This window comes from Notamacropus eugenii, chromosome 3 (genome assembly GCF_028372415.1).
Source record: "Notamacropus eugenii isolate mMacEug1 chromosome 3, mMacEug1.pri_v2, whole genome shotgun sequence".
NCBI lineage: Eukaryota > Metazoa > Chordata > Mammalia > Diprotodontia > Macropodidae > Notamacropus > Notamacropus eugenii.
In genome coordinates, this window is record NC_092874.1 from 244520680 (window position 1) to 244527511 (window position 6832).

The 6832-nt window shown below is 41.4% G+C and overlaps 1 non-coding gene across 1 annotated transcript; it reads right to left on the bottom strand.

Moving 5' to 3' along the window:
* Positions 1 to 5552: 5552 nt before the first annotated feature.
* LOC140497870 (U6 spliceosomal RNA) lies at positions 5553 to 5658 on the bottom strand. The gene has a single exon (XR_011964881.1). It is a non-coding gene; the product is annotated as a U6 spliceosomal RNA (small nuclear RNA).
* Between the last annotated feature and the right edge of the window lie 1174 nt (positions 5659 to 6832).

Here is a 6832-nt window from a genome sequence, read left to right on the forward strand (position 1 = left end):
TCCTGGGGCCCAAAGCAGTAGTAGCTCTACCTGTGGGCTACCAATATGTGAGACAGATTTAATTCTAGGTTGATACTTTTCTGGGAGGTAGGCTAGGGAAGGAGTAATTTCCCATGCATGGCTCTCTTCCAGCTCCCTATAATGTTATAAATCATAATCTCCTCTTGGAGACATGAGTAGCCAGATTGCAGACCAGGTATATCTACCTTCGACTCATTCAAGCCAGCCATACCTATATTACATGACCTAACCACACATTTCTAACACAAAAGTACATTGGTTAGTATGACTGAAAATGTAGGGCATGTAAAGGGGTTTTTGTTCAGTGTATGACTTTTTGTGATCCTATTTGAGGTTTTCTTGACAGAGGCATTGGAGTGGTTTGTCATTTCCTTCTCCAGCTCATTTTACAGATGAGGAAACTGAGGCAGAGTAAAGTGACTTGTCCAGACTCATGCAACTAGTAAGTGTCTGAGGCTGGATTTAAACTCAGGTTCTCCTGACTCTAAGTCTGACACTCTACCCTCTGTGCCACCTAGCTGCCCTGTGTGAAGGTGAATGGTGTGTAATACACATGGGGAGACAAGTTGGAATGAAGTTGTGAAGGGTTTTAAATGCTGGACAGAGGAATTTGTATTTATTCTAAAGACAATAGGATATCACTGGACTTTTTTGCTCAGGGGAGTCAGCTCATTGCCACTGCACTGCACTTTTGGAACATCATCTTGGTAGCTGGATTGCAGAAGGGAGAGACTTGAGGCAAGAACATCAATAAAAAAGCAATTACAATAATCCAAGAGAAAGGTAATGAGTGCCTTGAAAAGATCTGTATGTAGAATCAACAAGACTTGACCACTGATGGACTCTGGGGGTGGTGAGAGACAGTGAATGGTGATCATGAGATTTCGAAACTTGGAAGGATACCTTTAGAAGAAATAGGGTAAATAGAATGAGGAATAATTTTGGGGGAACAGATAACAGGTAGTGTTTTAGACAGGTCTGAGATGCCTCTGGGACATTCAGTGGGAAAGGTCCACTATTGGTTTAGAATGTGTGACTGGATCTCAGAAGAGAGGCAAGAGCTGAAGATCATTTGTTTCTGAAAGTCATTTGCATTTAGATGGTATTGAATCCATGGGAGCCAAGGAGGTCACCAAAGTATGGAGAGAAAAGAGAAAAAGCTCCAAGCAGAAGCTATTCCTTTGATTTAGGACACCCCCAAACTGTAACTTCAGTAAAAGGCTATCTCAGGAAGTAGGCAGATCTAGGAATCCTGGGCCAGAGAGAGATTTCAGACTGCATTTTGAAAAAATGTTAATAGTAGACATTCAAGCATCTGTCAATGTGTTGATTTCAGGATATGGCAGATCTCCTTGGCCTACATGTAGAGCTCAACCCTGGCTGGACCGAAGGTTAAAGTCATAGGCAACTTGGGCTGTCTCCAGCCTAATTCTCACGGTTTATCCCCTTTTCATTTGCTCCATAGCATCCCCATCAGTCCCTCCCTGCCCTTCTGCTCTGGGGCTGCTCATGCCCAGAGGTCAGCATTCTGCCTTCTGTCTGCAGTCTTCCTATCTCTGCTGCCATCTGCACTCTGCTGTGCTCTGCTCTGATTCTTTCAGAATCTTCTCTGGGGTGTTTTGGTCATATAGGAAGAGTCAATAAGGTCAGCCTCTGCTGGAGCAGTTAAATCAGAGCCTCGGGCAAGCGTGTTATGGGGACATATTGAAGGTAAGCAAGATAGAAAGGAGAGATAAGCAAGAATCTGGGTCACAAGGAGAGGAAAAAATTCAGCTCTAATAAAAAGGATAAATATAGACACATACATATATACATGTACACATACACACATATATGTACATATGTGTATATGTACATACACATACACAAAGAGTTGGCTAGTATGATTGGAATGTGGGGTATATGAAGGGGAACAGTGTATAATACCCAGAAAGAGGCAAGTTGAAATAAGGTTGGGAAGGGCTGGAAATGCAAGAAAGAGGAATTTTTATTTATTCCAGAAGCAATAAGAAGCCACTGGAACTTAGAGGAATCGTCATAGAGTTGGAACTGTGTTTTAGGAATATCATCTTGGCATCTGTGTGATTGCTGGATATACGCACACATATACATATATACACACACATTTCCTCCTTTATTGATAAAATAGTAATGTCTACCTGTCTATATCTATGTATCTACTATCTATATATCTATATGCCTATCATATAGTAAACACTACATAAATGTGAACTATTATATGACCCTGGATAAGTTATTTTACCTCTCTGAGCCTTCCTCCCTCTTTCCTTCCTTTCTTCCTTCCTTCCTTCCTTTCTTCCTTCCTTCCTTCCTTCCTTCCTTCTTTCCTTCCTTCCTTCCTTCCTTCCTTCCTTCCTTCCTTCTTTCCTTCCTTCCTTCCTTCCTTCCTTCCTTCCTTCCTTCCTTCCTTCCTTCCTTCCTTCCTTCCTTCCTTCCTTCTTTCCTTCCTTCCTTCCTTCCTTCTTTCCTTCCTTCCTTCCTTCCTTCCTTCCTTCCTTCCTTCCTTCCTTCCTTCCTTCCTTCCTTCTTTCCTTCCTTCCTTCCTTCTTTCCTTCCTTCCTTCCTTCCTTCCTTCCTTCCTTCCTTCCTTCCTTCCTTCCTTCCTTCCTTCCTTCCTTCTATCCTTCCTTCCTTTGTTCATTCATTTTCCTTCTTTCCTTCCCTCCTTTCTTCATTCCTTCTTTCCTTCTTTCATTTCTTTATTTCTTCATTTTTTCCTTCCTTCCTTCACCTAGGACATGTGATTCCTCTTTCCTTAAATAATGTTAGAGCATTTTATATAGCTCCTTCATCTGCTTTTATCATATTGTGCCTTTTATCATACTTGATCATGTCCCTCATCAGATTGTGAGCACCTTGAGGACAAGAGCTTTGTTGTTTTTCATTTTTGTGTCTCCAGTGCCTAGCACAATGCTTTTATACATAACAGGTAATTAATACATATTTGTTGAGTTGAACTGGTTTGAAAGGAGCCCATAAATGTAAATATCATTTAAAGAAATAATTTCTGACATTCCCATGAATATACTCCACTTGAATTAAGTTAGTCTTTCATTCTAAGCAGTAAATAACCAGTAACAAAAACAGGGCTTGCATTCCAATTAATTTTGTCACTTCTTGCTGGGTAAGTCTAAATGGGTCATTACTTTCTTCTCCAGGCCTCAGCACAAGGTGTCAGAGTTTAAACCTCACAGTCTGAGGCCTGCCTCCTTGGTTATTTAATCCTACTTTTTTTGGGAACTCTCTAAAGTCCAGGATTGACATGGAGTAGGGGAAAGAACACCAGTCCTTCTCAGATCTGAACCTGAGTCAAGAGAATCCCTCTTACTTACCGTGGTGAGGATGATACAAAATGAGGCAGTAAGCGCAGTGCGCATCTTCCTAGAGTTTAAGAGATGATGACAGGGGCAGAATAAAACATCTGCAGATGAGGGAACATGGACAGGGACATGAGTGAAAGAGAATCAAGATTTTCAAGAAACAGAAGCCTAAGGAGGCGATGTTGTAGATCAATCCAAGGGGGAGTCATGTGAGTTAGAAAATGGTCCATGCGTAACACAGTGGCCTTATCCTGAAGCAAAATAAAACAGCTTTAACTGCAGAGAGCACCTCATAGCAACCGAGGGCTGAACGGTTCCCTTGGAAGCCAGGGAGGAGGAGAATGGCCATTCATTACCCAGCTTGAAAAACAGAACAAACCCTACATTCTGTCACTTGAGCAGAAAGCTGGATCCTGTCCCCTACAAGGGCCTGTTAAGAGGTTGCCTCCAAAGCTAAAGATGGATCTTGTTTGCCTCTCGAGGAATACCAGCTGGGTCCTGCAGAATGTTCTATGGACACCATTCAGTGCAGAACAAAAAGCCCCCGTCATCACCGAGGCAGGAAACCGTTCAAGAAGAGTTAATGAACTGCTCTGGTGCCCTCTGTAATTAGACATTCACTTTGAAAAGCAGACTGTGTCATTAGGCTTTGTGCTTAGCTGGTGACTCACATTCCTTCACTTATGATGGACCCCTTGGGATGACATTAAAGCAGATGAGATATGTGCCTCTGTCGGAGCATTCAATGTCAGGGAGTGGGTGTGTATGTGTGCACTTGGTGGAAGGTATAAATTAATAATGACATGGCTGAAGAACAAATGAGTCCCTAATTGACTTCAATAAGCAAATACCTATTATAAACAGCTGGATAAATTGGATGTGACAAATGAGTCGATAAGGTTAGTATTTGTGGGTTAGTTGGTTGCCCTTCCTCTGAGTTGTCTGAGCAAACAGCTTGTGAAAAGTAATAGAACTTGGGAACATTTTAGGGTAAGTATGGGGGTAGTCCAGACCACAACTAGGGCAGTTCACATGGGACTTTTCCCCAGGGCACTGACATTTGTGAGGGAAGGCATGCTTCTTTTCTCTAATGATTACCATAGAGCACCAGTGCAGAAGTCAGAAAGATCTGAGTTCAAATCTCACCTCAGACACTTGACACTCACTAGCTGCTAGACCTTGGGCAAGTCACTTAACCCCAGTTGCCTCATCCTGTGTCATCTCCAGTCATTCTGATGACTATCTGGTCACTGGATTCAGATGGCTCTGGAGGAGAAGTGAGGCTGGTGACCTGCACAGCCCTCCCTCACTCAAAACAAAGTCAAGTGCAAGTCATGTCATCATTTCTCTGATGGCATGGTTGTCTTTGACAATGAAGGATGAACACACATCATTTTGGTATCTTGACACATAATCTGTTGATCTGTTCTTCAATGAAACTACCTTCAAGTCATTGACAGTAAGGGTCTTGTCCTGGAGGCAACCCTCCGGTTGGGTTTCCCTTTGTTCCCAACCATAATCCCTCCTCCCCCCCCCCCCCTGTTTTATCCAGAACTTTTTTTCTGACTCAATAGTATTTTATTTTCTAATTACATGTAAAGATAGTTTTCAATATTCACTATTATAAGATTTTAAGTTCCCATTTATTTTTTCCCTTCCTCCTCAACCCCCTTCTCAAGACTGCATGCAATCTGATATAGGCTACGTATGTACAATCATATTGAACATATTTCCACATTAGTCATGTTGTGAAAGAAAAATCAGAATAAAAGAAAGAAAAAAAATGAAAATAGTATCCTTCAATCTTCATTCAGACTGCATAGTTCTTTCTCTGGATGTGGATAGCCTTTTCCATCATGAGTCTTTTGGAATTTGGATCACTGTACGGCTGAGAAGAGCCAAGTCTGTCATAGTTGATCATCACACACGGTGGCTGTTACAATGTACAATGTTCTCCTGGTTTTGCTCACTTCACTCAGCATCAGTTTATGTAAGTCCAGGTTTTTCTGAAATCCACCTGCTCATCATTTCTTATAACACAATAGTATTCCATTGCATTCATATACCACAACTCGTTTGGCCATTCCCCAATTGACAGGCATTCCCTCAATTTCCAATTCTTTGTTACCCCAAAAAGAGCCACTGTAAATATTTTGGCACACCGTGGGTCCTTTCCCCTTTTTTATGATAAAAAATATGGGACATTTCATGAATTTGCATGTCACCCTTGTACAGGGGCCATTTCAATCTTTTCTGAATCATTCCAATTTAGTATATGTGCTGCCAAAAGGAGCACATAATCCCCTTTCTTAATGTGATCATACTGTCATTTGCGTTGTCCTCACTGCTGTCCATTATTCCTCTTTCTCTCCCAGTTATTTTTCCCCCAGCTCAGAATATTCCCAGTTTCAGTTCTGGATATGGTAGAAAGAACACTGACTTGGAAGTGGAAGGCTTAGGTTTAAACTCTGACACTAATCACTTTAGGGAGAGGTAGGTAGCACAGCAAATACAGCCACAGGCCTGGAGTCTGGAAGACTCATCTTCCTGAGTTCACATCAGATCATTACTACCTGTGTGGCCCTGGGCAAGTCACTTAAATCTGTTTGCCTTGTTTCCTGGTAAACTACTTTAGTATCTTTGCCAAGAAACTCTACACAAGGTCCTGAAGAGTTGGAAATAACAACAAAGCAATAGCTATGTTTTCTCTCTGAGTTTCAGTTTCTCCACCTGTAAAATAAAACAATCACACCAGCACTGCCTACCTCACCAGACTGGGACAAGGATGGAATGCACAGTGACATCAGCTGAGTACTTTGTAACATGTAAAACCCTATGCAAATATACATTGTTAATAATAACATAACAGAAGACAAGAGTTATTGTTTTCAGATAGAAAAGAAAATTCACAGAATGTGAGAGCCAAAAGAGATCTTAGAACTCTTCTAGTCTAAACTCTTTATCTTACAGATGAGGAAACTGAGACCTACAGATGTGAGGTGATGTGCCCAAGGTACATATCTATGGAGCTATAACTTCAACCTCATCTTTTCAGTTCAGTGAGCTTTCTACAATTCCTCCTCCCATCCCAACTTTTGGAAGCAAAAAAATGTTAAGTGATTTGCTTAAGTGTCTGAGGCTGGATCTGAACTCAGGTCTTCCTGACTGCAGGGTTGGTGCTCTCTCCATTGTGCCATCCCACTGCCCTTATTCCTGGTCCTTCTTAGTGAAAAATATCATCTATATGGCTAGGCAGGGTCCACACACTCCATTGCCTTCCAAATATCTCCAACAACACATATCTGATATTGTGGGAAGAATCACAAATTTAGTACTTTGAGATCCTTTCCCCAAAGGACTTCTTTTAAAAAGAAGACCCCTCCAGGGAGGGATAAAGCCTTTAGTTCACAGAATTTCATCAAACATATTTAATGTTTAAAAATTTTAAATATTTTAAAATAATAAAAGAC